This window comes from Mesoplodon densirostris, chromosome X (genome assembly GCF_025265405.1).
Source record: "Mesoplodon densirostris isolate mMesDen1 chromosome X, mMesDen1 primary haplotype, whole genome shotgun sequence".
Classification (NCBI taxonomy): domain Eukaryota; kingdom Metazoa; phylum Chordata; class Mammalia; order Artiodactyla; family Ziphiidae; genus Mesoplodon; species Mesoplodon densirostris.
The window spans coordinates 139973536-139986273 of NC_082681.1; positions in this window are offsets into that span (position 1 = coordinate 139973536).

The window sequence follows — 12738 nt, forward strand, 5'->3', positions numbered from 1 at the left end:
GTCTCCTTTCCCCTGAAGCAGGCATAATTGTGTTTTCTAAAGGTGAGACACTGTTCTGTTTCCTAATTCAGTTCATGTGTAGCCATGTTTACATTCCCTTCATAATTGATATCTTATGATAAGATTCTTTTTCTGTGTGACTTATTTCACTTAGTATCATCATACCTAAATCCACTAATTATGCTGTTACTGGCCTTATGACTTTGATTTCATGGCTGAGGGATGTTCCATCGTACATAAGTGCCATCCCTTCTTTACCCATTTTTTTCTTTCCTGGGATATTTATGGTGTACTGAAGTTGAGGTGCTTGTAAGCCATGCAGCCCTACATTTTGGGTTGGCTGTGTCTTATTCATTTTCAGTTTTCCCAAGGTATATTCCCATGACTGTAACTGCCCTAGGCTCTGTAGCTTTGTTTTTACTTCCTTTAGGGAACATAATGCACTCTTTCTGAGTGGCTGTTGGCAATTTACATCGCGCCCATCAGCATAAAAAGGCTCCCTGTTCCCCATGGCCTGTCCTGCCTTTTGTGTTTTTATGCTTTTTTTGCATGTCTCTTTTGACAGGTGGGATGTGATACTTCTTTGTCGTGTAGATTTGCATTGCCCCCTTGCTTGGTTAGCCAAAAAGTGTGTATGCGTTTTTTCCTGAATATATTCAGGAAGAAATGCATATGCCCTTTTTGGCCAAGTGCATCATTGTCGAATTTCTTCTTGTTTACATGTGGTTTAAGGCGACTTATTCTCCCTCTTGAAACTTTTTTTCTTGCAATTCTGCCTTGCTTTCATATCCTCTTCGTTGCCTTACCTAAATATATTTTTGGACGGTAGTTGTATTTATAACTCTGCAACTTTTTGAATTGGTAAGCTCCTAATCCTCAATTTTCACCTCACTTTTATGTGATCTGCCCACAATTTGCAGGACCGCTCTAGGACCTATTTTGATCCGGAGAGGCAGGCTGAGCCTTTGGTTATGTCTTCTTTTGATGGCAAAATAAAGTGACATGTACCCCTTCAAACACCTACAGCTAGTCTCTCATTGCTTCCCCCTCTTCCCATTCATCCTATGCACAATTTGGTAACTGTGCGAAACAGGATGTTAAAGGTGCTAATTTTCCCTGTGAGAAGGTTGTTACTAAAGCGGGTGAAATGGCAAACTGGAGCACCACTTTTTGAAAAATTACTTGTGTTTTAGAAACCTGTCCAGATCACACAGTATAAAAACCTCTGGGATTCCCATGCATCTTTTACCTGTAGGAAGATTCCCTTCAACCTGGAGAGTTGGGACCCAGGGAATGGGTAACATGCTGAATTACTTTAAAGGGTCTTCCTTTGCTCACCCAACCACACCAATCATCTGTGCCCCAAGAGTTTCCAGCCTTATGTCTCATCCAGCTGTGGATGTAGATGTGGTCAGTCCGGGTTGCATCACGACTTCTGAACGAATTTTGTAAAAAACTCTCTCTCTTTCACTGTCTCTGTGTTTTGTGTTTGAAATTTATTTTTATAGTGGCATTTACCTGAATTTCACTGCTGTGTTTATGCCACAGTACACAGACTTGATTCACCTACAGCGATATATCAATACATAGGATTTAAGACTCTTACTAGTCAGATATATTTTTCTGTGGTGAATAGTGACTGTTGTGTCCAGTTCACTGAGCAAGGAGTAGGTATTTTCTATTATATATTTGGTTTATAGAACGGTATCTGTGCTAACTTCAAAGTCTTGTTTTATGCGTCACCCCACCTCACCTTTCCCTTTAAGCAGGCATAAGTGTGTTTTCTAAATGTGTGACTCTGTTCTGTTTTGTAATTCAGTTCATGTGTAGCGATGTTTACATTCCCTCTCTAAGTGATATCTTATGTTAAGTGTCTTTTTCTGTGTGACTTATTTCACTTAGAATCATCATACCTAAATCCACTTATTATGCTGCTACTGGCCTTATGCCATTGATTTCATGTCTGAGTGATATTCCGTTGTACAAAATTACCACAAGTTCTTTACGCAATTTTCTCTTTCCTGGAATATTTAAGGTGTACCGAAGTTGAGGTTCTTGTATGCAGAGCAGCCCTAAACTTTGGGGTGCCTGTGTCTTGTTGATATTTAGTCTTCCCAAGTTATATGCCCGTGAGTGGAAGTTCCCTATGCTTGGTAGCTTTGTATTTTAGATGTTTTAGGAAACAGCATACACTTCTTCAGAGTGGCTCTTGGGTATTTATACCCCACCCATCAGCGTGACTAGGCTCCCTGTTCTCCATGGCCTCTCGTGCATTTCTGCTTTGTACACTATTTTTGGATGGCGCTTCTGAGCAGTGGAAATTGAGACTTCTTTGTTGTGCGGATTTGCATTTCCCGCTTGCTTGGTTGGCCAAAAACTCTGTATGTGTTTTATTCCTGAAGATATTCAGGAAAAAAACGCATACACCCTTTTGCCCAACTGCATCATTTTAGATATTCTGCTGCTTTTCATATGCTTTAAATGTGAGTCCAATCTACCTTTTGAAATCTGTTTTCTGCAATTCTGCCTCTCATTCAGATCCTCTTCGTTGCCTTACCTGAATATATTTTTGGACGTTGGTTATCATTATATCTTTGCAGGTCTTTGAATTGTCTGCTCCTGAGCTCCATTTTTCAACTCGCTTTTTTTTTTGTGAGCTGGCCGCCAAACCATTGGATTGCTTCTGGCCCTATTCTGGTTCTGGGGAGGCAGGCTGAGCCTTTGGTTAACTCTTCTTCCTAATGGGAAATTAGAGTGACCTGTGCCTGTCCAAACTCCTACAGCTAGTCTCTCATTGGTTCCCCCTCTTCCCGTTTATCCTCTGCACAAATTGCAAACTGTGTGAAACAGGAGGTTAAAGGTGCTGATTCTCCAAGTGGGGAGATTGTTAGTAATGTGGCTGGAATGGCGAACCCCAGCACCAGGAGATCAAAAATGAGGTGCATTTTAGACACCTTTCCTGAGCACACGGTGTACATTCATCTCGGTTTCCCAAGCATGTTTTTGCTGTAGGAAGATTCCCTTGAACCTGCAGATTTGGGACCCATGGAATGGGTACCAGGCAGTATTACTTTAAAAGGTCTGCATTTCCTCACCCAGCCTCTCTAACATCTCTTAGCGTGCATAGCTTCCAGCCTTATATATCATCCTGCTGTGGGTCTAGATGTGTTCAATCCATGTTACATCGTAGCCCTTCAACAAAAGTTGTAAGAATTTTTGTCTGTCTCACTTATTTTCTAAATATTTTTAAATTTATTATTATATTGGTTACAGCTGATTTTCAAAGCTCTGTTTTTTGCTGCTGTACATCCACTTGATTCATGTACTGTGAGACATCAATAAATTCTTTTACAGATTCTTACCAGTCATATGTATTATTTTCCAGTGACTTGAGTGTACTGAGTGCAGTTCTTTGAGGTACCGTGTAGGCCTTGTCAATTATTCAATTTGGTACTTGGAATGGTATCTTTACTAATTTCAACCTCCTGGATAATACCTCACCCTTCCCCACCTTTCCCATTTAGCAGCCTTATGTCTGTTTTCTACATATTTGACTATGTTTCTGTTTTGTAATTTATTTCATGTGTAGCCATTTTTGATTCCACCTTTAAGTGACATCTTATGATATGTGTCTTTTTCTTTCTGACATATGTCACTTAGAATGATCGTATGTAACTCCTCCAGAGTTGTGACAACTGGCCTTATTTCATTGATTTCTGGATGAGTAATATTCCACTCTACATAAATACCCCATCTCTTTCATCCATTTTATCCTTCCAGGGACATTTAGGTTATATCCAAGTTGAGGCTCTTTTTAACAGAGAGGTGGTAAACGTTGGGGTGCCTGTTTTCTGTTGATTTTTGTTTTTCCCAAGGTATACGCCCATGAGTGCAAGTGCCCTATGCTCTGTAGCTCATTTTTTAGATGTTTTAGCAAACACAATACACTTCTCCAGAGTGGCCGTTGGCAAATTACATTTCCACTATCAGCCTCACAGGGCTCCCTTTTCTCCTCGCCGTGTCCTGCATTTCTGGTGTTTACACTTTATGTGGATGGCCCTTCTGACTGATGTGAAGTGATACATTTTGTAGTATTGATTTCCAGTGCCCACCTGTTTGGTTGGATAAAAAGTGTGTATGGCCTTTACTTGAATATATTCAGAAAAAATGCATACGCCCTTTTTGGCCAACTGCATCATTGGCGATGTTCAGCCCCTTTTCTTGTGCTTTAATGGGGAGTCTTTTCTACCTCTTCAAATCTGTTTCCTGCCACACTCCCTTGCTTACAAGTCCTTTACTGTGACTTACCTCGAGACATTTTTTGACGATAGATATTTTCAACTCTGCAGTTTCATGAATTTTAGTGGCCCTGAGTTGCATTTTTCAACTTGTGTTTTTGGAAACTGGACACAAAACAGCTGGATTTCCTCTAGCCCTATTCTGTTTCTGTGGGCAATTCTAGCCTTTGATGATTTTTTCTTCCGGATTGTAAATTAGAGTGGCATGTGCCTGTCCGAACACCTAGGACTTGTCTCCAACTTTTTCAAATCCTTTTGCTTCATCCTCTGGACAAATTCCAAACTGTGTGCAACAGAATGTTGACGGTGCTGATATCCCCAAGTGAGGAGATTGTTAGGAAAGATGCTGGAGGGGTGAACCTGAGCACCAGGCGATGAGGAGATGAGGTGCCTTTTCCAAACTCTTTCTGATCAAACGGTGTACCATCCTCTAGGTGTGACAGGCATGTTTTAGCAGTAGGAAGGGTCCGGTGAATGTAAGGAGAACACCAGGGATTTTTCCAAATCAGTGCCTCCCCGAACCCCAAACTGGGGAATTTTTAAGCTATGGCTACACATATGTCCATTAAGGGCCTTGGGAAATAGGCAGAGTCCAAACTTTAGATGGTTGAAATCTTCAGGGTCAGAAGCACTCACCATCGGCCTTGCTTAGGTTACATTTTATCTGTCATTGATAGATGATGTCGATAAAATATCTATTCTTTTCCAGATTATTTCCCCTTATAGGTTATTGCAAAATATTCAGTGTAGTTCCCTGTGCTATACAGTAGTTCCTTGTTGATGATCTATTTCATACATAGCAGTGTGTATGTGTTAATCCCAGACTGTTAATTTATCCCTTCTCCTACCTATCCCTTTTGGTAATAATAAATTATAAGATTTTATACTTCTCAGAAATGGGGGAGCTGAAAGAGAGGTATCCTTTTCAATGGAAAAGCATTCAAAACAAGATTGAAGCTTCAGCCAAGAGTATTCGATGTACATCCTTGGAAATAAATCACTTCATTTCTCTAATGTTGACCTGACAAATAAGACAGACTTCTTCACTGAACTTGCTTATAATAAAGTGATGGAAATATCAAATGTAAGTCTTAGAAACATCTTACTTTACCCGAGCCTTATACACTGCTCTATGTTAACTACAGTTTGGCTCACACACCTGTTCATTGAAATTACAATGTTCTCAATTTCTGTTACTGATCCTCCAGAGTGGACCCCAACAGGAGTCCCCGTGCCCAGTGTCATTGGAGCCAACAGATCAAGACTGAGTTTGGTTCAGAAGCAAAGGAAACTTTATATTTTGAAAACAGAATGGAGAGGTGAGAGCGTGCACTGCCCCACGGGCTGTGGGCTGGGCTGCTGTGTAGGGATCCCGGCAGCGTCAGTGGGAGGGAGGGGATGGAGCTCTCGAGGGCTGGGTTGGCTGCAGCTCAGGCTCTATGTCACGGAGTCTACATGGGACCCCGCTAGCTGAGGTGTCGACCCAGCCATTCTGCACTAGGAAATCGGGTCTGAAGGGCCGGGTGTGGGACCTCTGCATGCGGAACCCCAGGAGCACGTGATATTAGACAAAGCACAAAGGAAAAACAGGTTAGACTTTATTTTATTGCCCAGATTCTCTTTTTATCTCCCAGGAATTTTTAATGAACATTGCCGGAGACGAACACCTCCTCTGCCTTTTGTCCCGTACCTCATTCTTGGGGTGCTGAGAGTGCAGACCCCTCTTTTGTAACTGCTTCATGCTGAGTTGGGAGCCCTCATACCCGGGGGGAGGGGCAAAATTTCTCCCGAGCACCCTCCAGGTGCGGTTGATTGTCCCAAGGCCTCCTGCCTCATTGCTCGTCCGCCTGAGCACCAGCATTGGAAGAGTTATAGATTCTAATGACCTTTAAGGGTCCAGGAGAGAGATGCACAGAGATGCTGCAGTGGCAGGTTTCACCCCACCCCACATTTTTTTTGGCGACCTTAGGCTGACGTTTTTTGCCAGCCTAGATGCTCTGACCAGTAGTCTGTGCTTTCTTTAATTAGGTCCCTGAATTAATGTACAAACAGCACCATGTGTCAGAGCCCTTTCCGCTCAACTCCCAGACAGTCCAGGGTTGGTGGTGATCCAGGACCATGACGTCCACTGAGTCAACGGCCTTTTGAAGTAGCCAGCAGTCCAGCCGGTCATATTGGCCACCATCACCGCGGTGTCTGTAGGGTTTTCTATGGAGAAAGCGTGATATACATTTCCCCCGCCAAGCTTATTAGCTCCCCTCTGCGTGCAGTAAGTCCTGCAAGCAGTAGTCTGCTCTTTCGGGGCACAGTCTTGTTGTTTTCTGAGAGAAACTCCAGGTCAAGTGATGGTCACACGAGTCATCTTGGGGGCCCATTGCCCCCGTTTGTGTCCCTGGAGGTTGGAGTTGGAGGGCCTCCTCACTCGAGGTCAGTGTGTCCACAGAGTGACCCCTGCAATGTCAGGGCATGATGGGTGGTTAGGATCACCACGTGGGGTCCTTTTCCCTTAGGAGGGAGCTGGCCTTGCGGGCTGCTGATTTCCAGCTTTTTAGATACCCCAGTATCCTGGCCTGATGGGGCGGTGGGCAAAGCCCTTGGTGACCATAGTTTATCATACCTGAAGGGCATTCTTGTGTTGCTCCATTTCAAGTGGTTCCAGGTTTTGCACTAAGGCTCCCAGGGCAATTAACCTTTGACCGGGTATGTAAAGGTCAAAGGGTTTAGCTAAATTAGGGAGTTCCTGGGCAAGGGTCTGAATTGACTGCTCTTTCCATTCTTGAAAGGCTGCTTCTGGATTCTATTCAAAAGGATCATCATCTTTTCGTGTCAGTGTTTCATGTAGAGGCCCAGCTATTAGACTGTAGTTAGGGATCCAGATGCAGAAAACCTTGGCCTCCCCAGGAACCCCTAAACTGTCTTCTAGTTTTAGAAGAGGTAAGGCTGCAAGTGGCTTCTTCCCTATCCTGGGATGTGTTTCTCTGAATATCTGTGAGAATGAAGCCCAGGCATGTCACCTTAGCCTGGGATATTTGAGCCTTTTTCTTGGACACCTTCTATCCTTTCTTGGCTAGGTAGTTCAGAGGCGTCTTTAGTAGGCCTGGCGATCAGAATGTCATCTGCATATTGAAGGAGGGTTCCCTTTTACAGAGGTAGAACTTTTAGGTCTTTAGAGAACATTTCCCCAATGATGGTGTGGGGATTTTTGAACCATTGGGGCAGGACGGCCCAGCATTATTGCTTTGGTTGCATGTTGTGGCCTGCCAGTCACAAGCCAAAAATTCTTGTGACTCTGAGATGAATGGAATACAGAAGAAGGCATCATTGAAGTCTAATACAGAATGCCATGGCCTGGTGGATGGTAGAATGACCAGCAGTGTGTAGGAAATAGGAGCTACTGGCTGTATATCCTTGGTGGCTTCACTGACTGTCCTGATATCCTTTACCAGGTCTCCAGCAGCCCATGGGGCTCTCGTGGTCAGGCCAATCCCAGGATATGGAGCTCACCTGGGCTGCACCCCCTACCCCACAGCCCATGGGGCTCTCGTGGTCAAGTCCCTCCCAGTGTATGGAGCTCACCTGTGCAGTTACCCAGCAGCCCATGGGGCTCTCATAGTCAGGCCCTTCCCAGGATACGGAGCTCCCCTGGGCAGGTAACCAGGCAGGGCTGGACACACAGGAACCGTGCACATAGCCCAACTTGCAGAGAACCCCCAGCTCAGCTGTTGCTCACAGCTGACACAGAACACCTCAGAGCAAGACTTGAACTAACAAACAGCAGCTCTGACAGGTCTGTGACCCTGGCTATCACTCTGTGCAGCCTCTCTCTGCCTGGTCTTCCAGACACTTCCACTGCAGCCAGGGCACCAGGCCTCTGTCTCCACCCACCATCACTCCTCTCCCTGACTCCTGGGTTCCTCTCATTAGGATAGGGTCTTCTTGAATTTGTTTTCCACTCATGGACCAGATAAAATGATAAGAAAACAAGCCACAGCTGCAGCCCCTTGTCTATCCTGACTCTCAAGAGCCCACACCTGTTCCTTGGGCGTGGCCCGTTTAGCAAGGTTCATTTTCTGCAACTGTGAGCCCCTGAGGGGTGAGGATTGGCTGATTTGGGCAGCCTTACCCTGCCGGCCGGCCCTCCCCAGGTGTGCCTGGGTTGAAGTCAATATAAAGAGCGCTCCAGGCAGCAATAGCCCCTGAAGCTGTGCGTGACTCCATATTCTCTGCCCCGTCAGCAGTCTCGGGGCTGTGCTGGTGGGAGGGAGTGAGGGGCCACGGCTTTGTGGGTGGCCCGGTGTGAGTGGGGCTCTGCTGGACTTTCTGCAGGAGTTGCCAGGCTGCCACCTGTAAAGAAGAGGATGTGTCACCCATACCTTCCGATGGAATTTCTCTCCGGTCAGAGGTGAGGAAGGAAAAAAGCAGTGGGGGCCGGGACAGGAGGGGTTTCTCCGGCAGGGCAATAGCAAGCTTCCAGAAGAGCGCCCGGGGCCAGGACCATCCTGGCTGTCCTGCAGGCACCATGTTGGCCTGCGTGCTGTCGCTGGTGTGGCTCCAGGGCCCTTCCTCTAGGCTTTCAAGCCCTTGTACATATTCAGGTGTTTTACCTGGGAAGGGTGGGAACAGTTCAGCAGCAGCTGGCCTGGGGCTCAGCTCACGTTTACTCACAGATACCTCGGCCCCGTCCCCCAGCTTTGCAATGAGGACCCTCCTTGCGAGGGCGGTGGGCTGCTGGCTGTATGGGAGATGATTCCCCACCTCTGACCAATTTCAGAATTGTTGACCGCTGGAGCAAGTGCCCTGATAGGGTTTTCCTCTGTATAACTGGTGGGTTCAGGTTTTTTTTTCTTTTCTGATTCAAGTTAGATTTTATTCCTCTTTTATGTATTTATAGATATAAGCATGGAAATAATTCATTCATATAAATACATCTGTGTAAAGGGAAGAAGTTTATTCTGTTTTAGTTTTTAATTTTATTTTTGAAAATTTGAAATTTTATTTTCTATATGTTTTTATATAGCACGTTATTATTAGTTATGTATTATATGCATATACATGTATACAGGTCAATCCCAATCTCCCAACTCATCCCACCACCACCACCCCATGGCTTCCCACACTTGGTGTCCATACGTTTGTTCTCTACCTCTGTGTCTCTATTTCTTCCCTGCAAACCAGTTCATCTATACCATTTTTCTAGGTTCCACATATATGCATTAATATACAATATTTGTTTTACGCTTTCTGACTTACTTCACTCTGTATGACAGTCTCTACTTCCATCGACATCTCTACAAATGACCCAGTTTCATTCCTTCTTATTGCAGAGTAATATTCCATTTTATATATGTACCACATCTTTATCCATTCATCTGTCTGTGGGCATTTAGGTTGCTTCCATTACCTGGCTATTGTAAATAGTGCTGTAATGACCATGGTCGTGAATGTGCCTTTTTGATCTATGGTTTTCTCTGGTTATATGCCCAGAAGTGGGATTGCTGGATCAGGTGTTAATTCTATTTCGTGTTTTTTTAAGGAAACTCCATACTGTTCTCCATAGTGACTGTATCAATTTACATCCCCACCAATAGTGGAAGAGGGCTCCTTTTGTCCACACCCTCCCCAGAATTTGTTGTTTGTAGATTTTCTGATGATGCCGATTCTAACAGGTGTGAGGTGATACCTCATTGTAGTTTTGATTTGCATTTGTCTAATAATTAGTGATGTTGAGCAGCTTTTCATGTGAGTCTTGGCCATCTATGTGTCTTCTTTGAAGAAACGTCTCTTTAGATCTTCTGCCCATTTTTTATTGGGTTGTTTGTTTTCTTAATATTAAGCTGCATGAGCTGTTTATATATATTGGAGATTAAACCTTTGTCCATTGATTCGTTTGCAATTATTTTCGCCCATTCTGAGGGATGCCTTTTTCCATTCCCATTTTTTTAACAAAAAAAGAAAGAAAGAAAAAGAAGCAGAACACTAATGTGCATAAAATATGCCTTTTGAAACGGTCGTTTTGAAATATGGACGTCCTTTGAATTTTTTGGTCGATATGTGACCCCAGGATTTGTTTTCAGGGCAGGCGTCATTTACCGGCCTGCAATGATTTTGAATATCAACGGACCATTAGCGCTGGGATTAAAGCTGCTGTTGTGTGAAACGGCCACAAGGTGGCAGCAGTTCTCCCTTACCAAATCTGGTTACTAGAGCAACAGAGCCTCAATGGAAGTCGTGTTCTAGATTGGAATGTAGAATGGAATGTGCCAGGAGAAAGCCCCTCAAGTTTGTCTCACTACTTCTTGTTCGTGTTTTTAATTTAATTTTTTATGTTTTATTACAGCAAGTTTGGTTACAGTGTTTGGCTTGTTGTAGGTGTGGAAGATGTGGTTCTTTTACACATATACAGATGTCTGTTCTTCCTGGGATCCTTTTCCCATGTACGTTAGGACAGAATGTTGAGTAGTCTTCTCTTGGTATTCCATAGGTCTTTGGTGATTATATATGTCACCTGTGTTTGTGTATGTCTGTGAACCCCAATATCGTAATGAAACCAATCCTCACACCTTTCCATTGGTGAACCATAAGTTTGTTTAATGAATCTGTGATTGCCCTTCTCCGTGGAAATATCTGCCCTGGTATCCATTTTTAGGTAACACCTATAAGTGATATGATACGATATGTGTCTTTCACTTTCTGACTTACTCCAAGTCACGTGATTACCTCTAGACTCATCTACGGGGCTGCAAATGGCATTGTGTCCTTTTTTTCCTTGGCTTCTATTCTGCCTTAGCGAGGTCCATTTTCAACAATGTGATTCCCTGAGGGTTGTGGATTAGCTGACCTGGGCAGCCTTACCGTGCCGGCCGGCCCTCCCCAGGTGTGCCTGGTTGAGGTCAATATAAACAGCACTCCAGGCAGCAATAGCTCCTGAAGCTGTCCCTGACTCCATATTCTCTGCCCTGTCAGCAGTCTCGGGGCTGTGCTGGTGGGCGGGAGTGAGGGGCCATGGCTTTGTGGGTGTCCCGGTGTGAGTGGGGATCTGCTGGCCTTTCTGCAGGAGTTGCCAGGCTGCCACCTGTAAAGAAGAGGTTGTGTCACCCACATCTTCCGCTGGAATTTCTCTGCGGCCAGAGGTGAGGAATGAAAAAAGCAGTGGGGTCCGGGACAGGAGGAGTCTCTCAGGCAGGGCAATGGAAAGCTTCCAGAAGAGCGCCCGGGGCCAGGACCATCCTGGCTGGCCTTCAGGCACCAAGTTGGCCTGCGTGCTGTCACTGGTGTGGCTCCACGGCCCTTCCTCTAGGCTTTCAAGCCCTTGTACATATTCATGTGTTTTACCTGGGAAGGGTGGGGACAGTTCAGCAGCAGCTGGCCTGTGGCTTAGCTCACGTTTACTCACAGATGCCTCAGCACGGTCCCCCAGCTTTGCAATGAGGATGCTCCTTGCATGGAGGGTGGGTTGCTGGCTGTATGGGAGATGATTCCCCACCTCTGACCAATTTCAGAATTGTTTACCGCTGGAGCAAGTGCCCTGATAGGTTTTCCCTCTGTATAACTGGTGGGTTCAGGTTTTTTTTTTTTTCTTTTATGGTTCAAGTTAGATTTCATTCCTCGTTTATGTATTTATAGATATAAGCATGGAAATAATTCATTCCTATAAATACATCTGTGTGAAGGGAAGAACTTTTTTCTGTTTTATTTTTAAATTTTATTTTTTAAAATTTTGAAATTTAATTTTATTTATTTTCTTATACAGCAGGTTATTATTATTTATGTATTTTATGCATATACATGTATACAGGTCAATCCCCATCTCCCAACTCATCCCACCACCACCACCCCATGGCTTCCCACACTTGGTGTCCATACGTTTGTTCTCTACCTCTGTGTCTCTATTTCTTCCCTGCAAACCAGTTCATCTGTACCATTTTTAGGTTCCACATATATGCATTAATATACAATATTTGTTTTCCTCTTTCTGACTTACTTCATTCTGTATGACAGTCTCTAGATCCATCGATGTCTCTACAAATGACCCAGTTTCATTCCTTTTTATGGCTGAGTAATATTCCATTTTATATATGTACCACATCTTTATCCATTCATCTGTCTGTGGGCATTTAGTTTGCTTCCATTACCTGTCTATTGTAAATAGTGCTGCAATGAACATTGTGGTGAATGTGCCTTTTTGATTTACGGTTTTCTCTGGGTATATGCCCAGAAGTGGGATTACTGGATCAGATGGTAATTCTATTTCTAGTTTTTTTAAGGAAACTCCATACTGTTCTCTATAGTGTCTGTATCAATTTACATTCCCACCAATAGTGGAAGAGGGCTCCTTTTGTCCACACCCTCCCCAGAATTTGTTGTTTGTAGAGTTTCTGAGGATGCCGATTCTAACAGTTGTGAGGTGATACCTCAATGTAGTTTTGATTTGCATTTCTCT